The following is a 25,726-nucleotide window of genomic DNA, read 5'->3' as shown; positions in this document are numbered from 1 at the left end:
CAGTGTTTGAAGTTCAATGGACCCAGGTTCAAAATTCATTTCTGCTACATGCTAGATTTGTGACTTTGAGGAAATAACCTTTTAAACCGCAGTTTACTCAATGCTAAACTGAGAATAATGATAAAATAGGTGTAACAATATCTTTCTCATAGGACTATATTGAGAGGATTAATGGATATAATTTATATACATCACTTAATATAATGTCTGCACACATTAATATTTAATGAACCATTAAATCTCATAATCTTTTTCAATCTGAGATGGAAGAGTGCTTCAATTAATTTCTGTCATAAAGTTTAATTTTCCCTATCATTTCACTTCCATGCTAACTTATGAACTTAGAAAACCTGTAAAAAGTTTTTAAAGAGTTTTTTTAAAGTTTTGTTGGCATTTTGATTAAGGTTTATTAAATCTATAGATAAATTGGATGAATACTTGAGTTCTCTAGAAATAGTGCATTTAAATTTTTTTTAAAAAAATACATTTTTATGGATTTCAGAGAGAAAGGGAGAGGGAGAGAGATAGAAACATCAGTGATGAGAGAGAATCATTGATCAGCTGCTTCCTGCATGCCCCTACTGGGGCTTGAGCCCATAACCCGGGCATGTGCCCTGACCTGGAATCAAACCATAACCTCCTGGGTCATAGTTAGAGGCTTAACCACTGAACCACGCTGGCCAGGCAGAAAGAGTGCATTTTAAAATTTTTATATCCCTTAGTAAAATTAGAAGAGCCTTTGCATATGTATGTGTGTGTGTGTGTGTGTGTGTGTGTGTGTGTGTGTTGGTTATCCTTAAAAATGGGATCAACTTTTAAAATTTATTTTGAACTAATTATAGCTGATAAGAAAGCTATTGCTTTTTGGATATTCTTTTTTTTTTTTTTTTAATCTGCCACCTTCCTGAATTTTCTCAGTTCTTAAGTTTTTCATTGTATTGATTGCATTATCAGGTAGATTATCTTGTGCACAGATAATTTTCTCTCTTCTGCTGTATAACATAAAGCTTTTATTTTGTTTTATTTTCTTATTGATTTTATTAAAACTACAAGAACATTTTAATAGACTGTAACTTTTATTAGTGTAGGAATTATGTTACCTTTCAACTATGTTTCTAACTTCTAGCAAAGGGCAAGAATGTAAAAATTAACCTAAATGTGCTTTTATTGAAAAGAATATATAATTATCTTCTTGAAATTATTGAGGTGATACATTATTTTAATTAATACTCAAAAAATGGACTATTTTTAAATTCCCAAAATAAAACATACTTACTTGGGTATTTGGTTTATGCTATATAAAGGTGGTTTTAATTTGATAATATTCTATTTAGGATTTTAAAATTTTATTCAAAATTAAAATTAGTCTTTGGAATTTTAATTTTGTCTCCTTTGTCAATTTCAGTATCAACTTAATTTTAGTTACAATGGTTAGGGAGGTGTTCCATATTCTGCATTCTAGAATAATTCAACAATATAGAAGTAATATCTTCACTGAAAGTTTGATAAGACAAAACAACTTTCAGTGTGAAAGAATATTTTTGCTGGTAGTTATTTTTTTATACATTTTTAAAAATTATTTCTAGCCTATTTCATCTATTTCAATTCTTATTTCCTCCTAATTAAGTTTGGTATATTTATCTAAAAATGTTCTACTTGTGAACATATAATTTTATTATTACAGAATGATTTTTCTCTCATTTTGAAAAGTGTTCATTTGTGTGTGTTGCACTTTTGTTCTATTTATTTCTTATTTGTTTTGATAGAGGTGCTATATTTTATTCTTCTTTCAAAATAGCTTTATAAAAGTCAATTATACTGTTTTTCTAATACATTAATTTGTGTGCTTAAAAATTCTCATACTTTGTTTTCTTTCTATATATTTTCAGTGATTAGCTCAGTTATTTTTTTGTTAAAATATTGTATTTGTTTAATATATTTTTATTGATTGGTTTTGGAGGGTGGGGGGGGGGGAGAGAGAGAGAGAGAGAGAGAGAGAGAGAGAGAGAGAGAGAGAGAGAGAAAAGAGAAACATCAACTTGTTGTTCCGCTTATTTATGCATTCATTGATTGTTTCTTTTATGTACACTGACCAAGGATCAAACCCACAAGCTTGGCATATTGGGATGATGTTCTAACCAACTAAGCTACTAGGCCAGGGCAAAATATTTTAAATCTTGTATACATTTTTATCAGGTTAGTAATTTAGCTGCGTTTCTTAATTTGTATATATTCTAACATTTGGCTTTATTTTTCCTGACCTAAGATATATATAGATATAGATATAGATATAGATATAGATATAGATATAGATATAGATATAGATATAGATATAGATATAGACATATAGATATATATCACATTTTAAATTGTATACAGATTTTGTTTAGGCATTTAAAAATGCATGTTAATTTTTTGGTCAAGTAGGAAACTGATCTATGATGACAAAAACTATAAATGGGCCTAGTTAATATATTATTAACTGTATGTATATATGCATATGCATGTAAAGATTTTGGTAAATCTCTGTACATGTAATTGTTTTGTGGGTTAATTTTTACCCTTCCTAACTCATTGCTTACTCTAAATCCTGGGCATGGGGGTGGGGAATACAGCAATCAGATGGTGTGAATAAAAATTTGCTCTAAGTGAATAGAGAGCCAAGCATTTATTTGGTTTTAACTGACCCATGGCCACATTTCTTTTGTATAACAAATTGACTCCCAAAAGGGATTCATCCATATTGGGTTTGGCCATATAGATTAGGATTTCAAAATCTTTTGCTAACAAAAGAGGGACACAAAACTAATTTCATCTGCTGCTTTTCAGATAAATTGTATTTCAAAAACACACACTGAGGCATTGCTGATAGAGTCTTAGGAAAACATATTCATATGTTACTTCCAATCACATTGAGCCACATTTGAAAGATTCTTCAAGGTCAGCTCTGGCATAAGCTAATGTTATATCATCTAATTCAGAAATTTTTTAGTCTTTTATTAATGGGCATGTGTATTATATGTAATACTAGAGGCCCAGTGCACGGATTCGTGTGCATTGAAAGGAAATTAATTAGAAGGTGGGGCAGGACGGGGAGAGACGGGCCAGACACGCCCTGGAGCCAACCTCCTGTGGTCCCTCCTGCCAGCCATACCGGGGGCGGCACTGGGGTTCGAAGGGCCTCTGCGGAGTGAGCGGGATCCCTCCTGTAGATGGAGTCCTTTGGCCTGGTCTGCAGGGATTGGGCCAAACCAGAATTCCGACATTCCCCAAGGGATCCCAGAGTGTGAGAGGGCACTCTGCAAAGTTGCTGTCACTTAGCAGCTCCTGCATTGAGCATCTGTCCCCTGATGATCATTGCACATCATAGCTACTGGTCAGAGCATCTTCCTCCTGGTGGTCATTGCAGGTCATAGCTAGTGGTTGAACAGTCAGACCGTTGCTTATGCTTTTATATATATAGACTAGAGGCCTGGTGCAAAAAAATTTGTGCACTGGGGGGGGGGGGGGCGGTCCCTCAGCCCGGCCTATGCGCTCTCACAGTCTGGGACCCCTCAGGGGATGACCACCTGCTGGCTTAGGCCCGCTCCCCAGGGGATTGGGCCTAAGATGGCAATCAGACATCCCTCTGGCAGCCCGGCAGCCCTCGGGTGATGTCCACTTGCCAGTGGGGAGCAGACCTAAGCTGCAGTCGGACATCCTTAGCGCTGCTGAGGAGGCAGGAGAGGCTCCCACCACCACCGCTGTACTGGCAGCCATCAGCCTGGCTTGTGGCTGAGCAGAGCTCCTCCCATGTGAGAGCGCCCTGACCACCAGAGGGCAGCTCCTGCACTGAGCGCCTGCCCCCTGGTGGTCAGTGTGTGTCATAGTGACCAGTCATACCCAGTCTTTCTGCTGTTAGGGTCAGTTTGCATATTACCCTTTTACTATATAGGATAGAGGCCTGGTGCATGGGTGGGGGCCGGCTGGTTTGCCCTGAAGGGTGTCCTGGATCAGGGTGGGGGTCCCGCTTGGGTGCCTGGCCAGCCTCCTGGATGAGGGGCTGATGGCTGTTTGCAGCTGGTCACACCCCCTTCAGGTGGGGGTCCCTACTGGGGTGCCTGGCCAGTCTGGGTGAGGGGCTGAGGGCCATTTTCAGGCTGGCGGGTGACTGAAGCTCCCAACCTCTCCTTTTATTCTTTTTTTTTTAATTCTGGGATTTATTTACCTTGTATAGCTGTCACTGGAGCTGAGAGCCAGCTTTAGCTCCAGCTCTGAGGTCTCGGCTGCTGAAAGCAGGTATCTGGGGTTTGTTTAGCTTCTATAATTGAAACACTGTTGCAGCTCCATCTCTGAGGCCTCTGCTGGCTGAAAGCAGGTTTCTGGGGTTTGTTTAGCTTCTATAATTGCAACATTGTTGCTTAGAGTGCAGTTCAGAGCTGGGCCGTGGCTGGCGGGAAACGTTGGCTTCCTCCATCACTGGAGCAAGCAATCCTCATGTTCGCTTCAGCTGCCTGGCTGCCGGCCGCCATCTTGGTTGGCAGTTAATTTGCATATTGCCCTGATTAGCCAATGGGAAGTGTATCCGAGGTACGGTTAATTACCCTATTTGTCTTTTATTAGATAGGATTGCCAGTGCATGCCATATGTGTCGGTTGGTCGGTCACTTAGCCTTTTATATATAGATAATTTTGTGAATGTTAAATTATAACTAAATTTGGTTGATTTAGTGGCATGGTAGAAAGCTTTTACATTTTTTCTTCTCATTTGTTTTGTTTATTTTTTTTAATTTTTAAAAATTCTTTTGCTTAATAATTTAAACATTCCTTTTTAATGATGGTTCCCCTTAATTGGGAACTAATGAGAATGGACTCCAACAATTTGATCTGTGCTATCCTGATTTAAAGGCACATCAATTTCTTCTTTTCTCCATTCATTCTGAAAACCCTTCTTGACTACACCTCAGTGCTAGATACCACCTTAGAGAATGGGCACATCCATGGTGAGCAAAACAAAGTTCCTGCTTTCAGTCTAATAGGGAAAATATAAAATGTTACAATGTGAAAGTTGCAATTATGATACATGACATGAAATACCTGTTGAAATATGAACATACAATGAATGGGCTGGGAGGCCAAGGGAAGGATTACAAGAGGGACAAGAGGGAATAGATCTTCTGATGAAATTGCAAGTTGAGTAGGGGACTCACTAGGAAAAGTTAGAAGGTCTCTCCAAGTAGGGAGAGGAGCATATATGTATACTAGAGGCCTGGTGCATGAAATTCATGCACTTGGGGGGGGGGGTTGTCCCTCAGCCCAGCCTGCACTCTCTCCAATCTGGGAACCCTTGGTGATGTCTGATTGCTGGTTTAGGCCCAATCCCACAGAGATCGGGTCTAAACCGGCAGTCAGACAGCCCTCTCTCAACCTGGGACTGCTGACTCCGAACCACTTGCCTGCCTGCCTGCCTGATTGCCCCTAACCACTTCTTCCTGCCAGCCTGATCACCCCTTAACCACACTCCTGCTGGCCTGATTGATGCCTAACTACTCCCCTGCCGGCCCGATCACCCCCAACTGCCCTCCCCTGCAGGCCTGGTCCCCCCTAGCTGCCCTCCCTTGCAGGCCTGGTTGCCCCCAACTGACCTCCCATGATGGCTTGGTCACCCATAACTGCCCTCCCCTGCCGGCCTGGTCCCCCCCCAACTGTCCTCCCCTGCAGGCCTGGTCACCCCCAACTGCCCTCCCCTGCAGGCCTGGTCACCCCCAACTGCCCTCCCCTGCTGGCGTGATTGCTCACAACAGCCTTCCCCTGCCGGACATCTTGTGGCCATCTTGTGCCCACATGGGGGGCGGCCATCTTGTGAGATGGCATGATGGTTAATTTGCATATTACCTCTTTGTTATATAGGATGCCCTGAGATGGGATGAAACAGGTAATATATAAAGAAAAGAAGGCTAATATGGTTTGGATACTGAAATGCAGTAGGAGAAGAGTTGAAAGAGGCTGGAGAGGGAGAAGAAGGTGTCTGTACCCTGCAGGGTCTTATATTATAGGATAAGATTTATTTTGTATTCTAAGTGCCACGTGAGGCCAAACAAGTGCTTTCAATGGGTGATGTGATCTGATTGAAATTTATTACTCCATTTAACAAATATTCACCAAGTGCTATTATCTGTCAGACATTGCTCTGGGCAAGGGACATACAGCACGGACTAAAACAGATGAAAAGATGTCCTTGTGCAGCTAATAATGTGATGGAGTGTTTTTAATAGGTCAGAGAAGTCCTCACAGAGGAAGTGTCATGAAAGCAATAATCTGAAGAAAGTGAGGAGACCCAGGAGATTAGCAAAGATGCAAAATGCCCTATGAATGCAAGCCCAGCAGATAGAAGATTGTAGTTGTCCTGAGCTGGCCAATCTGCCACTCAGGGAAGATTGATACACACATATGCTCAAGTACACATGTCTGCACACATGTTCACACATACATATGTCTCTGTGTGTGCATATAATACACAGTAATTTAAGCAGTAGATATGGATAAAATAGGATACAGAGATAATGTAGAGTGAGAAGAGAAACAGTAAGGCATGATTTTTATTGCTGAATGGAGAAAGACATGGATCTGAAGAGGAGAGAAAACCCACAAGTATGTTGAGTGACAGAATTCAAACAACAAAAGTAGGGGTTACATCATTAAATGCTGCTGAGAGGTATGGATAGAGTTTCATCATATGATGGGTTTAATGACTCCAGGGTTACTAAATCTTGATTTGATAGAGTAACAACCTAACTTCATTGAAATGGAATACATAGAATGGAGAGGGTGAGAATAGATACATTTTTGAAAATTTTTTAAAAATCTGAAAAGAAGAGAATAAAATAGTGTCTGAAGTTTATATATAAATGGGAGAGACTGCTATGGCATGTAGATGAGATCTAACTGAGAAGGGGATGTTGAATATACAAATGAAAGAAAGGAAGATTAATAATGCTTTAACTGGTACTTGAACATGACAAATACTACAAATTTTTTGTGGAGGCAAAAACCATCAGAGTAATCAATTTGTTTAATGTTATTACTTTAAGCATATTTTTTCAAGATCAACTCATCTCTATTTAACTAATGGTGTTGCTTTTTAAGGAAAAGCGAACATACCTTTATTTTTCTCTTAGTTGAATATTTGACTTCAATGATTCACTGCCCCAATCTCGCTTCACCAAAGATAAATTAAATCTACATATTATATACCTTTACAATGCATGACAGTTTATAAATAGCTAAATTTTAGGAGCTAATATTAAGTACCTGAATGGAATTAAATCGACCATTCATCTCTTTCTTACTTCTGGGTTATTTATCAACTTTATGTCAAGGGACAAGGAAAAATTACCCAAACATTGTTCAGTACAATCATCATTAATTAGTTAACACTTATCCAGAAGGGTTTTTAACCTTTTGCTCCTCCAAGGATTATTCTAATGTCAGAGTATAATATAAATATCTATAGCAACCCTTAACTCTTCCAGTCTTAACATTTATTATAAGTCAATTAGCTAACAGGAGCAAGGAGGTGAAGGGCTGGTTGTGAAACAGCAGAACAGCAGCAGAAAAGGAACAGAGCTCCTAGGAAAATCCTTCCTAATGCTTCTTTTATAGTTTATTTTTTTAATTTTTGACATGTTTAACGACCCATCCTTTTTACTCTCATTTCTTTTCTTGGATCTCTTTGTTGCTATGCAGTTAATATATTTTGATGAAGGCAAATTAGCCTCGTCTCTTATTAAGATTTTACAACTTTTCAGAAAAGTATCTACTCTTAAAAGAGGACTCCAAGGCACGCACTCTAGTGGAGAGTAATAAATTCTGGCCAAATGGTGATATTTAGAACCTAATCAGCACTGGTGTTCTTTATTTGCACAAACAACTGTGAATGACAAGGGATTTGAAGATGGTCTTCTTCCATCTAATATAACTTTCAAATTGATTTTCCTTTTAATAATGTTTTCCTGGTTGATCGATATGAATCCCTTTTCTTGAGAAAAATAAACTACCCAGGATTCACTGGAGAATCAAATAACACCTTATTAGTCATTCCGGGGAAATGTTGCAGGCTTAAGCAATTTTGGATGTAGATGTTGAACCTACTACTTGCTGTCAGCAAACTTTAAGCTTCAGCTAAGGCCCCATGAGTCATCTTGTGGAGCTGAAAGGATGGTTTAGCTACATGTGCACAAAAATGATGATTTGATACCCATCACTAAGGGAAAGCTCCAGATAGACTAGAACCTGAGTAAACAAGACATTGTTCTTTCAGTAGAAAGTAATTTACCATCACTGTCTAGTTAGTTTTAGACTAGGTATATTTCCCTTTATGGTGTATTGTTGCCTAAGACTTTTTTTTTTAATACTGTAAAGCCTCTTGTCAAAACAAGTGATTGCGAAGGATTGGAGGCCTTTGATAAATTATGTGCAAATCTGGCAGTTTGAGCTAAATATTGATTTTTTTCTATTCCTCCTCTAACATTTTTATTTATTCCTTAAAAAAAACACACACAACCTTTGAAATAGCTCTTATTTGTTTTTTACCCCTTTATGGTTTTAGTGATTTGGCTTACTTCTGTGAATAAGCTGGCACATCTTCAGAAATTGTCTTATTAAAAACATCACCAATGGAGTTTCATTAAATTTTTGTATTATACAAGTTTCAGGTGTGCAACATTATCATTTGACATTTGTATGCAGTGCAAAGTGGTCACCACCCAGTCTAGCTGCCCTCTATTACCATGCAATTGACGCTCTTCTCCCATTGTTTACCTCCAACCCTTTTCCCTTCTGGTAACCACCTATCTATTCTCTGGATCTCTCAGGGTTTTTTTGTTTATTCATTTTAAAAAATTCCACATATGAGTGAAATCATATGGTATTTGTTCTTTCTCCTTCTGACTTATTTAACTTACCGTTGTATACTCATTTTCCATCCATGCTGTCTCAACTGGCAAGATTTCTATCTTTCTTTTATTTTGCTGAATAGTATTCCACTGTGTGTGTATATGTATCACATTTTTCTTTATCCATTAATTTTTTGAGCAATCTCCATAGTAGCTGCACCAATTTATAATCCCACTAACAGTGTATTAAGGAGAAGCACAAAGCTGGAGGTATCACACTCTCTGACTCAAACTGTTCTACAAACTATGGTAATCAAAACAGTATGATATTAAGGGGGTGGAAATCAGACACACAGACCAATTGAGAGCCCCAGAAATAAATCCACACATATGTGGACAATTTATTTACAACAAAGGAGCCCAAAATATACAATGGAGAAGGGACAGTCTCTTCAATAAATGGTGTTAAGAAAACCAATAGGCACATGCAAAATGAAACTAGACCACTATCTTACCCCATACACAAAAGTTTACTCAAAATGGATTAAAGATTTGAAATCATAAAATTCCCATTAGAAAACAGAGGAGGTAAGCTCCTTGACATAGGTCATTAACTTTTAAATTTTAATTACTATGACTAGTGAAATGTATACATCTGTTTTACTCAGAATTTTCTACCGTGGAGTTATCGTAATAGCCCTGTGTTAGAGCAATCACGGGAATCTTTTCTAAGACTTTGTACATGTTGGAAGTTAATTGTCTTTCTTAGGAGGCCACGTTCTAGCTAAACAAATGACTTCTATGTTTGAGCATAGATGGTTTACCACTTCTTGGTTGTTGTTTAGTAAGCATCTTATGAAAACATTAACTTGTATTTTTCTGTGAGTTTAAAATTCAACACATGCCTACTATATAAAACTTGAACTACAGATGGACCCTGACTGACAGTGGTTTGACTTATGATTTTTTGACTTTATGATGTTGCAAAAGGGAGACTAATTAAGTAGAAACCATACTTTGAATTTAGAATTTTAATCTTTTCTAGGCTAGCGCTTGGGGTTAGATACCACAGGTTGCTGGGCAGCAGCAGCGAGCCACAGCTCCCTGTCAATCACATGATTATGAGGGTGAACAACTGACACTCGTCTCTACGCTGTGTTGCCACAGTTGGTTTTGTTTTTGTTTTTGTATATTTTGTTTTGTGTTTTCACTTCTCATCATATCTACAAAACCTCCATCTGTGTATCTGCTGCTTCTGGTGAGAACAGGAAGGCAATTACTCTTGAGATGAAACTCAAGATAGCTGCCCAGCATGAAGATGGCAAGCCCTAAGTACATAAACTGCATGAGATATTCAACACTTTATTACAGTTGTTGGCTATTTAGGATTTGTGTTAGATGATTTTGCTCAACTGTAGGCTAATGTACTTGTTCTGAGCAGGTTTAAGGTAGGATATCCTAAGTTATGATATTTGGTAGGATAAGTGTATTATATGCATTTTTTTTACTTAACAGTATTTACAGTGATTTTATTTGTTTGTAATCCTATCATAAGCGGAGGAACATCTAATAATCAAAACATTTAATCCCACTAATAGAGGGGCTACTCTTTTGGTGTATTTTGTTTATTATTTTATATTGAAATATTTGTACATATACATCTATAATAATAAAAGTATAATATGCTAATTAGACTGAACAGCTGAATGACCTTCTGGACATCATTACGGATGTCCTTCTGGGTGAAGCCTCGGCAGTGGGGGCCAAGGCAGAGGCAATTAGGGGCAATCAGGCAGGCAGGGGAGCAGTTAGGAGTGATCAGGCAGGCAGGCGAGCAGTTAGGGGCGATCAGGCAGGCAGGCATGTGAGCGGTTAGGAGCCAGTGATCCTGGATTGCAAGAGGGATGTCCAACTGCCGGGATTGGGCCTAAACCAGCAATCAGACATCCCCCAAGGGGTCCTGGATTGCAAGAGGGTGCAGACTTGGCCGAGGGACACTCTCCTTCCCTGAACCCCCTTTACGACTTTTGTGCACTGGGCCTCTAGTTTAAGTATAATTAAGAATAAAAGAACACACTTAAGAATACAGCAATATTGCCCTGGCCAGTATCAACCTACACACCAAAGAGTCACTGGTTCAATTCCTGGGCAAAGGCATGTACCTGGGTTGTGGATTCACTCCCTGCCTCTGGTCCAGGCTCTTGCAGGAGGCAACCGATCTCTTGCATCAATATTTCTCTCTCTCTCTCTTTCTCTCTGTCTCTTCTCTCTTCCTCCTTCCCTTTCTCCTTTCCAATCTCTCTGAAAAAGCAATGGAAAAAAATATCCTCAGGTGAAGATTAACAAAAAACAAACCAATAAAAAATTCTCACAGCTGTGTGATATATTGTTATTCAACTGAATTATTATTTCTTCATTTTCAATTGTTGGCTATTTAGGATTTTCTACCATTTTTATTTTCTCACTTTTTATTGTGTTATAGTTAATACATATAAAATACATAATATATATATATAAGTGTAAAGCAGTGGTTCTCAACCTTCCTAATGCCGCGACCCTTTAATACAGTTCCTCATGTTGTGGTGACCCCCAACCATAAAATTATTTTCGTTGCTACTTCATAACTGTAATTTTGCTTCTGTTATGAATCTTAATGTAAATATCTGATATGCAGGATGTATTTAGGTGATCCCTGTGAAAGGGTTGTTTGACCCCCAAAAGGGTCGCGACCCACAGGTTGAGAACCACTGGTATAAAGGTTAATACTAAAACAAATATTAGTGTGCTTATCATGTGAATTAAAAAATAGAATAATGCTAATTTATTTTCAACTGAAATCCACTCAACCATCTTGAATTACTGCTACACTTTATCCTTTTAAAATTTTTTATTATACTTTTATCACACATGAATTCATTCTTACAAATATATTATTTTAATTTTGCATGTTTTTAAAATGTAAATGAATGCAATCATATTTTATATATTCTCTGATGTTTTTTCACTGAACCAATATGTTTGGGATATGCACCATATTGACATGTATACTTATAGTTATTTTATTTTAATAGCTACATTTTATTTCAGTATTTGAAGAGATTCATATTTAGTTTTACTCCTTGTGCTGGAAAATTATGTGATTTTAATTTTTTTGCTGTCACAAACAATGTTATAAGTATGTATCTCCTGGTGCATGTGTGTAAGCTACCTCTTGGGTTTGCCTCTTGGGTAAATAGTAGCGGCAAACCGCTGGGCCATCAGGAATACATATGTACAGCTTTACTTTATGCTGCAGTATTTCGTTCGGTGGCTGTATCCTTTTACGCTTTTACCAGCAATGGGTAAGAGGTCATGTTACTGCACATCTTTGTTAATAACAATTATTTTAGACGACTTAACTTTGACCAGGCCAGTGGATGTAAAATTGTACCTCAGGGTGATTTTATTTTGCATTTCCTTGTTCATTTATGAGAGTGGGCTTCTTTTCATATGTTTACTAGCTATTCTTTTTTTGATTTGCTCATGAATTTCGCTCTTTTCAAATAATTTTACAAAATATATTTTTATTGATTTCAGAGAGGAAGGGAGAGGGAGAGAAAGAGAGAAAAACATCAATGAGAGAGAATCATTGATTGGCTGCCTCCTGTACACCCCACACTGGGGATTGAGCCTGCAACCTGGGCATATGTCCTGATTGGGAATCAAACCGTGACCTCCTGGTTCATAGATCTCAACCACTGAGCCACACCGGCTGGGCATATGTTTTCTTTTTCTTGTTGATTTTTGAGAACTCGTTATATCATGTATTCTGAATATATTATATATATTGCAAATATTTAATGTTTATAATTTGTCTTTCGATGTATCTTCAAAATATAGAAACTTTATATTTCATCGAGTCATATGTGCCTCTTTTTCAGTTTAACGTGTGTGTTTCTTGATTTTATGACCTACCAAAGATCAAAAAAATTGTCATTTATTTTTATGTTTATGTTTTGAATGTTTTCCTGGAGTCCATTTGAATTGATTGCTATATTTGGTTTGAGATAGATATCCCAATTTAGTTGTTTCCCTTATACATAACCACTTGTTCTATTGCTGCTGTAACAAATATTACAAACTAACTGGATTAAAATAACACAAATTTATCATTTTACTGTTCTATAAGTGAGAAGTCAGATATGCGTTTCTTTGGATTAAAACCAAGTTGTCTCCCTGGCCGGTGGTTAGAGCATCTGCCTGGGCACCGAAAGGTCACAGGTTCAATTTCCAGGTAAGGGCACATGCCTGGGTTGCATGTTCCATCTCTGGCCTGGTCGGAATGAGGCCTCTCTCACATCCATGTTTCTCTCTCTCTCTCTCTCTCTCTCTCTCTCTCTCTCTCTCTCTCTCCTCCTCCTCCTCCTCCCTTCCACGCTCTCTAAAAATCAATGGGGGAAATATTCTCGGATGAGGATTAACTACAAAAAATCAGAATAGCCTCCTTATAGAAAGCAATCTGTGTTATCTCATTGTTATTTATTCACACCTTTGTATTATATTGGTGTATATGAAGGATTATTAAAGGCAGTTTTGCTCATTTTTGTGTACCCCCCTTCCTTTGGTAGCATGGGGCTTTTGCATACTCCAGGTACTGAATATTTGATAAATGCTCTTTAGTCCTATATATAGGTTAGATTCTGTATATTTATAATAAAGTTGATGTTTCTATGGCTAAACACAAAATCGTGTCTACTCCAGTAAATCTCTGAAAAGAGGGAAAATGGTGTGGATGAAATGATCTACCAGGGGTTTTTCTGACTTCACTGTGTGTGTGTTTGGTCAAGAGCAATATCTAAGGTGAGCTCCCTGGAGCACATTGGATAAGTAAGCACACCCAGGGGAGCCAGTGCTGGAAAAAGTGTGCCAACTAGAGAGATGGAAAAGGGATAGAGTTAATTTACCATTTGCTCCAGTGAAGGATGATCCACAAGTTCCACAGAATGTAAATAGTCTCCAAGGACAGGTCATTGACAGATTTATCTTACAGTTTCTTCCTTTTCTAACGCCTCTTCAAAACAAAGCAATTTATTAAACCCAGTAGTCCCATTATTCTGGAGGTTTATAAGGTTGGAATAGCTGGAGTTTTGTGAACAGTATAGCATGAGGCGGGGCACATGTTTACAGCACCTATGGACACATAGAGACTGAAGCTTGAGGGCTGATGACCCTGAGGTAGAAGGAAAGATCAGATAAAACATTTTGTTAGTTTTTTTTCAATGTCAAGAAGAAAAGAACTTAAGTCTAAATTTGTTAGATTTTTTTTTTTTTTTTTTATAACTTGGATAGTAGTTCTCAGCCTTGTTTAGATATTAGAATCACCTGGAGACCTCTAAAACATGTGCTCAGCCCCACTCCAAATCAATGGACTCATCTGTGGTGGCGGCCCCACTGGTGCCAGGGTTAACAGCCATTGTTAGACCAGAGATGTTCTCTGTGGCTGTCAGGGTAGCGATAGCTGTAGGTAACGCACATTACAGAATGGCAGCTGAAAATGGCTTAGCTGATCTCTAAAGAGCTGGATATCTTAAACCTGCTAATTAATTTACAGTAACTAAATTCATGCTAATGTCTAAAGCAGTGGTTCTCAACCTTCTGGCCCTTTAAATACAGTTCCTCATGTGACCCAACCATAAAATTATTTTCGTTGCTACTTCATAACTGTAATGTTGCTACTGTTATGAATCATAATGTAAATATCTGATATACAGGATGGTCTTAGGCGACCCCTGTGAAAGGGTCATTTGACTGCCAAAGGGGTCACGACCCACAGATTGAGAACCGCTGGAAAGTTATGTCCATACACCTATTTCAAGGGTCACATAGAACTGACATATACAGGTTACACACATACACACACACACATGCACACACACACGCACACACACACGTACACATACCTCCAGGGTCACATAGAGTCACCATTCTTGAAGACAGTAAACTTGATAGTACAAACTGCTGAACTGTTATTTGCCTAATATTTATTGCAGCTATGCATCTTAATCATTATAGATCAGCCAATGTTGTTGGGTAAATGATGCATCATGGAAGACTAGACTCAGTGAATTCAATTTAATACAGATTTACTATATTTATTTTGCTGGAAGATTCATAAATTTTTATCTTCAAATATTGCAAAAACATGGTGCACATTGTATAGGAAAGGCTCAGTAGGTTTCTGTCATTTTTTAAAAAATGAATTCACCATTTGACATACAGGACTGATAGCTTTCAGTGACTATATACTTGATTTTATAATCTCATTTATGTTGGCCAATAAATACTGAAATATTTTCAGGGTCCCAAAGATTAGTATTTGCCTCCTTACATCTGAAATGTCATTATTTTTCACTATTAATAAAAGCTTAGACTTTAAAGGTAACAATGTCCCCCAGACTAATAAAACCAGAGGCATTAAACTGAGCAAGAAGAATGATGAAAAATAATTTCAGACATTCTTAAAATACATATTTACAAGCACAGGGCTACGGTATGTTTTGAAGCAAAAATAGAAATGGATTACTAAATGTCTGCATAAAATTATCAAAACATGAGCCCCCAAGTATATTTCCTTGAAATAGTCATGCTTTACACATTGCAGAAACCTATTTACCAATTGCATTCAGTAGCAAAGAACTCTGAGACTCAAAACTGAGATTAACTGCAGTCCCTAGGATAGAAGATGATTAAAGCTCCGAATTAGGAAGAGGTGTCCCACCCTTAATTAGCTGAGTAATGGGAACCAGAATGCAGGTCTCCTACCCTCTAATGACATAGTGTTGCCTTCTGAGTCCAGGCTACTTTCTTTAAAAAAGCTTTCTCTCTTGCTTGTTCTCTGGCTGTATTTCTTGCTTTTACTCTGACTTTTGCTTATATTGTTCAAACATAAAAATATGGAAGTTTAAGAAATACTGTTTCTATCTTAAAATGTGAAGAATTTTAGTGTTTTTGTATTTTCCTTCAGAATTTACTGATTATTTTAATCAATTTAATTATTTAAAAATTTGCTGAATATTTGCTTCTGCATTTTGTTAAATATTTTAAATTATACATTATTATATCTTATATGTTTAACTTACATATTTCATTTATTGCTATCCCATGCTTTTCCAAAATTTTTTAAGTTATCTTCTGAAATTACTTGCTATTAGGTCACAATAAAACTTATCCTAATAAAATATAAATGTAAAATGTTAGGAAGAAAAAAGAAAAGTTGCCGAAACCGGTTTGGCTCAGTGGATAGAGCGTTGGCCTGTGGACTGAGGGGTCCCAGGTTCGATTCCGGTCAAGGGCATGTACCTGGGTTGCGGGCATATTCCCAGAAGGAGATGTGCAGGAGGCAGCTGATCGATGTTTCTCTCTCATCGATGTTTCTAACTCTCTATCTCTCTCCCTTCCTCTCTGTAAAAAATCAGTAAAATATATTAAAAAAAAGAAAAAATAAGAAAAAAGAAAAGTACAAAATGGAACTGGCAATTTATCATAACATATAATCAAATATTTTTCATATGGATGGACTTCTAGTATAGAGCTATGTGGATGAGCCTGGGGTAGGTAAGCTTGTGTTTACTTTCTGAGTAGGCGGCCTCTCTTCTCTGCTGCACATTTTAGAGTTTCCCTGAGTAACTGCCTGGTAATTTTAGGTAAGAATTCACCTACTGAGTGATATTTGTGATGTTTCCAATTCAACAGTTTTTAAAAAATTCAAGTATAATTGACAATACAAATTACCTTAACTTCAGGTGTACAACATAATCATTCAACATGTATATACCTTATTAAGTGATCACCATGCTGACTCTAGTAACTGTCATCATACAAAGTTGTTACCTTATTATTATTATTATTATTTATTATTATTATTATTATTATTTTAAATATATTTTTATTGATTCCAGAGGGGAAGGGGAAGGGAGAGAGAGAGAAACATCAATGGTGAGAGAGACTCATTGATTGGCTACCTCCTGCACGCCCCCTACTGGGGATGTAGCCCGCAACCCAGGCATGTGCCATTGACCGGAATCGAACCCTGGACCCTTCAGTTCACAGGCCGACACTCTATCCACTGAGCCAAACTGGCTAGGGCTTGTTACCTTATTATTGACTATATTTCCTATTCTGTACTTAACATCTCTGTGACTTCCTTATTTTATAACTGGAAGTTTTTGCCTCTTAAGCTACTATGAAAAACAGTGTGGAAGTTTCTCAAAAAATTAAAGATGGAACTACCATTTGTATTCTGGGTACTTATCTCAAGAAAATGAAAACACTAACTCAAATCATGTGCATTCCCATGTTTATTGCAGCATTATTTACCATGACCAAGATATGGAAGCAACCTAGGTGTTCATCTATAGATGAATGAAAAAAGAAGATGTGGTATATATTTATATCTATAGATTTACATAATCTTCTATATCTGTATATATTATATATAGATATAATGGAATATTACTCAGCCATAAAAAGAATAAAACCTTGCCTTTTGCAATAAAATGGATGAATCTAGAGCAGCCGTGGGCAAACTATGGCCTGCGGGCCAGATCTGGCCCGTTTGAAATGAATAAAATTAAAAAAAAAAAAGACCATACCCTTTTATGTAATGATGTTTACTTTGAATTTATATTAGTTCACACAAACACTCCATCCATGCTTTTGTTCTGGCCCTCCGGTCCAGTTTAAGAACCCATTGTGGCCCTCGAGTCAAAAAGTTTGCCCACCCCTAATCTAGAGGGTATTGTGCTAAGTGAAATAACTCAGACAGTGAAAGACAAATACCATATGATTTCACTTATAAATGTAATCTAAAAAAAATAAACCAGATGAACAAACAAAATAGAAACAGACTCATAGATTCAAAAAACAAACTGATGGTTGCCAATGGGGAGTGGGGTAGTGCGATGGTTGAAAAGGTTGAAGTTAACTATGAGGTGCAAACTTCCAGTTTTTATTCTATTATGAAATGAATACTAAGTATAGCTTTTCCTTCTTTTGGCTTTTTATAAGGATAAATTCCCCTGATTATGGAAATCTTTGATATATACTATTAGGTTATTTCCCACAAGAGTTCAGAAAAATACACTAATATAATCAATTTATGAATATATCAGTTTCTCCACAGCCTCACCAGCTTGGAGTATGTATATATGTAGACACACATACCAGTAGCCCTGCACACAAATTCATGCGCCAGTAGCTCGCTGCCGCCCTCCTGTAGCTCCCCTGACCCCTGACCCCCCAAAGCTTGCTGCCCTGCCCCCTCCTAGCTCTCCGCCACCCACTTGTAGCCAGTGGCTCGCTGCCACCCTCCTGTAGCTCTCTGCCTGCTGCCCCGCCCTCCTGTAGCTCCCTCTGCACCCCCCCCCCCCATAGCTTGCTGCCCTGCCCCTCCTGTAGCTCTCCACTGCCCACTTGTAGCTCACTGCCCCACTCTCCTGCTGATCTGTGATCTGGTCATTATGTGGTCGGTCATTAAGCTTCATGGAGTAATGACCATTTGAATATTACATCTTTATTATATAGGATATATTACACTTGGAAATGGAATTGATGGGTGAAAGGTTATGAGCAGTTTTAGAAAAATTATGACCAAAATACACACCTAATCGACTATATCAGTTAATATTCTTGTCTTTATATCTTTTGAGCATACTACTGAAATAGGAATTTTAGGGGGATATAGGCAGGTTTAGGAAATTTTAAAAATTAAGGGTCCATGAAAAAACACACACACACAAAAATACAGCGCTGCAGAGCAGAGATACATTTCCATAAGACGAGGGAGTTAGGAGAAGGTACATTTCTATAACACAAGGGAGCCAGGTGCAGTTACATTTCACTGGATGAAAGTTACATTTCCATAAGACAAGGGAGAGCCAAAAGTTACATTTACATAAGATAAGAGAACTGGGAGTAAGAAAAGGTCTATATTTACAAAATAAAGATAGGAAGAAAGCCCAGAGGGAATAGGACAATGAGGGAGGAGGGCCTATAACAAATAATTCAAAAGGGAATATTGACCAATCAGAGGGGATATCAGGGCACAGGAACTGCAGCCTTTATAAACCTTAGAAACAGGAAGTCCTTGGAACTCTATCCCCTCCCCACGTGGGAGTCTGTGCTGTGGGACTCTTCTGCCTTCCCCACGTGGGAGTCTATACTTGTTCTTCAATACATTTCCACCGTTGCTATACCATCTTCCATCGTGGATTCATTCTTCGACTCTGATGGACAAAGAATCCAGGGAACCATCCTGTCCAGGGGAACACCCCGTGTTCCTGTCTAAAAATCCCATATCACTATTGTCTTCTTTTAACTTATTTTACAGTTCTTTGGCTAATCATGTTTTAAACTTGTTCTTGGACTTATTGTGGTGATTAATATCTTCTTTAAAAGTTACCTATGTAAACTAGACTTCAAAATTATTTAAATAATATTTTTATGACTTTTTATAATATTTAAAGGCTTTCTCAATCTTTGTAGTTAAGTCTCCTTTTTTTTTCATTCCTAATAGAACCTGTTTTTGCCTTTCCCCCTTTTTTGGATTATTCTTGTGTATTCAATTAGTTCTCAGAAAAAAACTATGCTTTTTATTTTGTCAGTCAACTCACCATTGTTTTTATCATTATTATAGTCTTTTTCTCTTTTTGATTTATCCCCTAGCTTCTTGTGTTACAAGTAAGTATACATTTTTAGTCTTGTTGTTTTCACCTAAGAGTATTTAATGATATAAATTTTATTTTGGGAACCACTTTGGATATATTTCAAGTTTTGGGAAATAGTGATATCATTTTTATTCAATTTTAGTAGGCTTTAATTTCCTTTTATTTCATATTTGAATTATAAAATTTCTAATACTTGGATTTTTATTTGACTCATATAGTTTCTTTTCTAAGAATTTGTTATGATCAATCATTAGATAATGACTTTTATGATATATTTAAATTTATTTTTCTTTGGGAATTCCTTTGTGGTCTACTAAATGGTCAAATTTTATAAATACTCCTTTAGTACATGATTAGAAGGTTTATTCTCTATCTATTGGAGGCATAAAGCAATAGGCCATTTCTTAATTATGTCATTCATACTCAATGTGTTTCTTGTTTTTTAGGTATTTGGTCTATTAGTTTCTTAGAGAGTTTTATCCAGTTATCAAATATGGTTTTTACTTAGTTACATTTTTCTGGAATTATTAGTTTTTCTTTATATATTTTAAGGCAATTCTAGGTGCATAAATATTTGGAACCTATTATCATTTGGTATCTTTCTTTGTCCATTTGAAACCTTTCCTCTTTGACTTTAATAATGTAAAAACATTGTTCTATTTTGTCCAATGGTACTACTTTTGGCATTCTTTTTTTTCAACATTCCTATGCTATTTTATTTTAGGCGTGTTTGTTATAAAAAGTATTAGTTGAACATGTGATATTCTGCAATTTTTAAATCTTTTTTTTTCCTTTTTTTAAAAATTTTTTGGGATGATACTAGTTAACAAAATTATACATGTCTCAGGTGTACAATTCTACAACACATCATTGTACACTGTATTGTGTGTTCATCACCCCAAGTCAAGTCTTCATCCATTACCATTTATCCCCACTATACCCTTCCCCCCACCCCTCTCATCCCTTCAGCAATCATCACATTGTTGTCTGTGTCCATGAGTTTTTTCCTCTTTCTCTTTTCTTTTTTCCTCAATAGGTGAGCATAACTCATTTTTATGCATAGTATTATGGATGAATTTGGACTTATTTCTGCCATTTTATTTTGTCTTTTCTACTTTTTTAATTGCTCTTTTAAAAAATCTTTTCATTTGTTGGATCATTGCATTTTGCCCTTCACTGGTTTGGCAGATGTAATTTATATTAGCTTAGAAATTGCTATCATAGTACAGAGATATTCATGTTCCTATCACCCAGATTTCCCTAATGGTAATATTTTTACATAACTATAGAACATTATGAAAAAACCTCCAAATTGGCATATAATTGAATAGACTATAGATTTCACCAGTTTTTGATTCATTTTTGGGCATGGATGTATGGTTCTATGACACTTATCCCATGTATAGAATTGTATAATTAACCCTGAAATCAAGATACAAGGCTGCTCTAATCACTCATTCATGCTCTCCCTTTATAGCAGCAACACTTTCTACCCCCTTCCTGGCTACCACTAACCTGCTCCCTATCTGTATAATTCTGTGATAAAAAGGCTGCTATATAAATCTATACATATAAAAGCCTAAGCGACTGAACAACCGAATGACTGCTTGACTGGTCGCTGTGATGTGCACTGACCACCAGGGGGCAGACGCTTAATGCAGGAGCTGCTTCCTGGTGGTCAGTGCACTCCAACAGCAGGAGCACTGCTCAGCGAGCTTACTGAGTGGCAGGTGTAGTGGGGCCAGGATGAGCAGGAGCGGGGTGGTGCCAGGCCTGGGCTGGGGCTCCTCCTCAGCCGCCTGCCACTTCGCACACTACTACATCCCCGTGGGATGAAGTCTAAACCGGCAGTCCAACATCCACAGTGGGGTCCTGGATTGTGAGAGAGTGCAGGCCAGGCTGAGGGACCCCACCAGTGCACGAATCTGTGCACTGGGCCTCTAGTAGAATCATAAAATCTAGGTTTAGTCAATATTCACATTCTCGCCCAAACAAATCAATATACTGAGTATATTAAATAGACTATTTTTTTTTTTTTTGTAATCCACTAACATTCTCTTTGGAATTTTATTTCCAACTTCTTATGAAAAACATTTTTTTTTTGGTACCTATCTAAGTTTTAGAATAGTTTTTGTTGATTTTGTTGCTTTGATTATTTTTGTATCTTATTATTTCCTTCCAGAAGTTTTTTTCTACTTGGTGGGATATAGTTTTATTGAGGAAAGGTTTAGTGCATGGTCTGTATTTTAAGTACTCAGAAGTCTGCAGATGCTTTTTCTAGACCATCTCTCTTAAAGGAATGTTGGACCTTTAGGTATTTCTAGATATAAATATTTTCCCACAGCATTTTAAAAAATATTGTTTCAATCATTCTATTTAATTTTGCAAATTATAAGATTGAAGTAGTGTATTGTCTTCATTTTAGGATAATCTATCATTTCTATTTGAATTTTTTTAGTTTTTCTTTCGTATCCTCATTGTTTTCAAGTTTTATCTGAACCTTATTATTAAACCTTATTATTATGGCATCTTGTTTTATTTTAATCTTTTTCGTTATACAGTGGACTTTATTATTTGGATAACTAGGCCTTCCCTTTTACCCCCTCTCCTGGTTTTGGAAAATTCTCAGGCATTATCCCTTCAAATATAGATGAATTTACATTCTCACTTACATTATCTCTTCCCCCCTTTCTGGAGGTGCTAAGAGAGAGATTTTGGAAACTTCTGAATCTGCATTCTCTATTTTTTTCTTTAGTGAGTTTTTATTAAAAATACTTATTTTTTAATTTTTAATCATTTTTATTACTATTAGATTTTTGTTGCATTACCTTCTATGCTTATTTTATGTAACCATTTTCCTCCTTTCTCTGAGGATATGATGTCACTTGTTTTAACTGACTTATTAATTCATTTTTTATCTAAGTTATTTTTAATATATAAAATTTCTTGATTCTTTTTTATAGTGTTGGTCTTTCTCAGATAATTGACCTCCCAAATGGCATTGGCTTTGGGGTTTGGCCACATGAGCTGAGGCTGTTGTTCAGTACAGATGGAGGTGCTAAGCACAGGCACAGGAGTGGGAAGTGAGGAGCCTTCAGAAGAGGCTTTACCTGAGGAAGCTTCCCAGTGCTTCCTGCGCTGAAGTTTATTGCTGGGGCCCTGACTCTTTCCTTTCCTTGGAATTACCTCTTGTGATTTTTTAATTTTCTTTTTTTATTTTTTTTAGGGTGTATACACATTCATTAAAAAAAACAACTATCTTTTCTAAAGGTTTGATGCAGGAGGGGAAGACTCCAGCGTGTGGTTAGTTTTCTTATAAGGTGAAGGTATCCTTATATTCATGGTAACATCCACCAAATGCAGCGGGGGTCGAACGACCCTTTCACAGGGGTCGCCTAAGACCATCGGAAAACACATATATAATTACATATTGTTTTTGTGATTAATCACTATGCTTTAATTATGTTCAATTTGTAACAATGACAATACATCCTGCATATCAGATATTTGCATTACGATTCATAACAGTAGCAAAATTATAGTTATGAAGTAGCAATGAAAATAATTCTATGGTTGGGGGTCACCACAACATGAAGAACTGTATTAAAGGGTCACGGCATTAGGGAGGTTGAGAACCACTGGCCTAATGCATACTTAGTTGTGTAGTAATCTTTTTTATTGTATTGCTTGAATTACGATAGAAGCTAATCCTCTCTTTTAGGACTTCTTTAAAATCCATATAGAGACAGATTTAAAAAAAATATTTCAAATCCACTTGAGATTTAGTCATTATATTAACTCTACAATAATTTGAATGTTTCTCTCCCAATCATGTATTTTGTGATGGTTTGTCCAAGATGAATATTATTGATGTTTAAACAATCAAAATAATTTTAAAAAATTATTGGTGCTTTGTGCCTTTTTGAATAAAATTATTTATTATTTTTACACTTCTTTAGTCTTTCTAAAATTAAGCTATTGTTATCAATTGGGGTTACAGGCAGGGCCTCATTTCTTCTCGTTGATGCAGGAAAGATTTAAAGGTCAAGGAAAATGAAAGTGAAGCAAAGTGGGATTTATTGAAGATACACTCCAAGGAAGGAGCGGGCCAACCAAGAGAGACAATGGCTCAGAACTCCTGGGTTTTGAGGTTTTAATGAGGGATTTTCTGCATGGACACTTTCATTTGCATCCAGGGCTGATTGACAGAAAAGGGTTATATAACTATATTCCTCTGCACGTGCTCTTACCCATCATGCATACAGAAAAACCCATGGGGGGAGGGGCAGCGAGGGTCAAAACTGCAATGCAAATTTTATTATAATTAGTCCAGGGCCCTAGTAAGGTCACTTTGAGGTCATGCCTCTTTCCTCTGAGCTTGGGCCAAGAATCTGGTAGCTCCCAACCTGCCCGCCGGAGGTGTTCTGGCTGCTGGATTGCCCATAGGGCAGGGGTCTGAAGGTAATGTTGGTCTGACCCCTGTCAGGATTCCAGGGTAGGCCCCACCCCAGCTGCTCATGTCTAACTTCCTACCTAACACTATCAGTTTATTATTTTGCCAGTTTTGAAATATATCCTTTTTATTTATAGATTGATTTCCATCCCATTACAATTTATGTATTAGCATGCAGCTGCGGTGTGTTCTGTTGTCTGTGTAGATTTCTGCTGGAAGAGTTAGTAAGGCAATACAGAAGTGTTTTCATTTAAGCCAAGTCCTGAATTCTTCAAAGCCACTGTGAATTATAAAGGAGGCAGCACTGAAAGGTTTTGTTCTATCATTACTACATAAAGTAATACGCCTTTACCATCTCCTGATATAGAATGAAAAACCATATCTGTTTACACACTTGGTAAAAGAACAGTTTTAAGATCAAAAGAGATCATTGTTTCCTTGTGAATTTCCCTTTTGGCCTCAGGCTAAAATTTATCATCTGTGAGGTTGTGCAGAATTTGACTAGAAGGGCCAAGAAACAAAAGCTGACAGGCCAAACATTGTATTTCATTACACATAAGCATCCTCAAATGGTCCCAGTCTCATAGCTGTATCTTTTCTCTATTGATCATCACATAAAATGGAAGTAAAATATTGTGAGTTTGAACTGGGTAAATATAATTATATGGTATTGTTATACCTTAAAACTATGGAAGGAATGACATTCTATGCAATGTTAAACAAAGAGCAAATTCAAATAGATTTTCCTAGGGAAATATATTTTACTAATGAATAACTCAGAAAAGAAGAACGTAAGTCTTATATTAAATATTTAATTTTATATAATGACTAGTACATTGTTGGCCATTTATTTATATTAAATTATAATGCTAGTAATAATTGTTTCATGGTAATATATTTCTTGATCTTTGCTGTGGGTCTATTAAATGTTGATTATGTGGACCAAAAGGGGCCACATACCAAACCTCACAAGCTCAGGGGAGGCCTGCATAACCTAAAGTAACCACATAGGATGATCTGAAATTAAAGCTTTTTAACCAAAGGCTGTTCAAGGCAGGTAGTCATGTCCTACCTAACAAAGGTCAATCTTCATCTTAACTAACCCTGTCTGTTGTCTTTTTGCATCTGGGATAACATACTTGATAAACATCTCTTGGCAAAAACAATGTAATTTCTCTTTTTCAGACCCCTCAAAGCAGAGTGGAGACCACAGATGCCCTCATTGTTATTTTATCATGTTAATTGTAGACTGTTAACTATCCTGTACCCACCTATGTAAAAGAAGTATGTGTCTATCACTTTACTTCTTATCCAATCCCAGAGGTTTTTCCCTCTTTACTTTCTCTCCCTTCCTAATTGATCACCAATGGATTTTATGTAACCCACTTAAGTCTTCTCATTTAATTGTAATGCATAAAGCAGGGTGCAGAATTACCATTTTCAGGAGTATTTTCTCAATCCCTTGAGATTTTGTTTCCCAGCAATTGTCCTCAGGTTGGCTCTAAGAAACTAACAAAGATGTTCTACAGTTTTGAGTGTTTCTTACATTGGCAATAAGAAATAACACCATTCAAGTCTTTTCAATGCTTCCTTCCCAAAGTAAAAGCAAACAAACCAACACACAGAGGTAGAGAATAATGAATTAGCTCATTAGCACACATTCAGATTCCACTGGTTGATGGATTTGAAGGCCTTAAT

Source organism: Myotis nattereri, assembly GCF_964212035.1.
Source record: "Myotis nattereri genome assembly, chromosome: 5".
Classification (NCBI taxonomy): Eukaryota; Metazoa; Chordata; class Mammalia; order Chiroptera; family Vespertilionidae; genus Myotis; species Myotis nattereri.
This window is presented reverse-complemented; position numbering follows the sequence as displayed.